Source organism: Ursus maritimus, unplaced genomic scaffold (assembly GCF_017311325.1).
Source record: "Ursus maritimus isolate PB19 unplaced genomic scaffold, ASM1731132v1 scaffold_6, whole genome shotgun sequence".
In the NCBI taxonomy this organism is placed as follows: Eukaryota; Metazoa; Chordata; class Mammalia; order Carnivora; family Ursidae; genus Ursus; species Ursus maritimus.
This window is the reverse complement of record NW_024426774.1, coordinates 9,684,330-9,686,089: the sequence shown is the minus strand read 5'-3', so window position 1 is coordinate 9,686,089 and position 1,760 is coordinate 9,684,330. Positions and strand designations below refer to the sequence as shown.

The following is a 1,760-nucleotide window of genomic DNA, read 5'->3' as shown; positions in this document are numbered from 1 at the left end:
CCGGAGTCCTGGGATCCCGCCCCACATCAGGCTCCTCCGCTGGGAGCCTGCTTCTTCCTCTCTCACTCCCCATGCTTGTGCTCCCTCTCTCGCTGGCTGTCTCTCTCTCTGTGTCAAATAAATAAATAAAATCTTTTAAAAATTTTAAAAAATTAAAAATAAAACAAGTAAGAGGCACAGCTCTTCTCTCACCAGGTCTCAGAAGTCCGTGCAGGTTACTGGAGGCAGCAGTGGCAGAAAAGGCCTACAGAAATGTCTCTGTATCCATCTCCTACCTGAAGGGAGACAAAGCAATTTGGGCTCAAACCTCCTTTTCTGCAAACCCTGCCAATCCAGCAGTTTTGTCTGAATCTCCGGCCATCTCTCAAGATCCCATCTCTATCCCAAACTGTCTCTGGAGCCCTCTCGGGACATGGGCCTGAGTCTAAATGAAGAAGAAACCCATATGAACACAGCCTTGGTCCCTGGAGCATCAGTTTAGAGGGGGTTGGCAGAAAGACCTTCCAGGATGAACTCTATGGTGGCTCCTGTAACTGGCAACGATGTGGGAATTTGTAGAGCAGAAATTAAGCAAGGGATTCGTGAGGTCATTTTGTGTAAGGGTCAAGATGGAAAAATTGGGCTCAGGCTTAAATCGATAGAAAACAGTTTGTTCAGCTTGTCCAGGCAAACTCTCCAGCGTCTTTGGTTGGTCTGAGATTTGGGGACCCACTACTCCAGATTAGCAGGGAAAACCGTGCAGAGGCTGCTGTTTTGATAAGGCACAAGGTGCTCAAATGGGCTTTTGGAGAGAATATTACTGAGTGTTCGGGACAGGCCCTTTGAAGGGACAATTACCATGCATGAGGACAGTACTGGGCATGTCGGCTTTATCTTTTAACATGGAGAGAGAACATCCATACTGAAAGATAGTTCTGCAGCCAGCAGCAGTCTTCTCCGGAAACAAAACATCTGTGAAGTCACGGGCAGAATGTCTTGGGCTGAGGACGCCGAACTGCAGACATACTGTCAACGTTCGAGACCACACTTACTATCATGCCTGCTCTTCCCTCTGAACAAATCATTGAATGGACAGCACTAAGCATTATGGGTCACACCATTCCTGAGGTTTAGAAATCACGGCACAGTGGAAACTTCATTGAACTTCTCCAGTTTAGCTCTTGAACAACCTACCTTTATACTGTGCACATGAAGCCTTCGAGGAGCAGACGCTGCATGAAGACCCTTCTATCTTGTATTGTGCCTGGGAATCTTATGGCTTTGACTGGATAGCTTGTTCATACTCCAAGATTGTTGTAGCCTTACCCTGGTCTTAGATGTGAGATTTTTGACACGTTTACTGACTTTCATAATACAGTGTCTACTGGAAACCTGAAGCTTTTACAAGCCATTATGATTAGAATGCCTGATACAGGCTTAGTTCTGTGTTAGAACCAATCACCTTCATCCTACATCTCAGGTAGTGCTGCTGCATTACTTTAGTTCTATAGGATAATTGCGTTTTTATTGTGTTGCCATGGTACGTGCAGAATGACGGCTTTTGATGGCTGTTTTTAGTTCTCTCTTTGTGTGTGCGTGTGTGCAGAACACCAGTTAATTACCACTGGTTTCAGTCCAGGTAAGGGTTACACAGTGTATGTAGGTTGCAAGACATTAAATTGTAACTACCTTTGGGGCGCCTGGGTGGCTCAGTTGGTTAAGCATCTGCCTTTGGCTCAGGTCACGATCCCGGGGTCCTGGGATCAAACCCTGAATCGAGC

The 1,760-nt window shown here is 46.2% G+C and overlaps 1 pseudogene; it reads left to right on the top strand.

Moving 5' to 3' along the window:
* Positions 1-252: 252 nt before the first annotated feature.
* Positions 253-1,113, top strand: LOC103661677 (annotated as a pseudogene).
* The last annotated feature ends 647 nt before the right edge of the window (positions 1,114-1,760 follow it).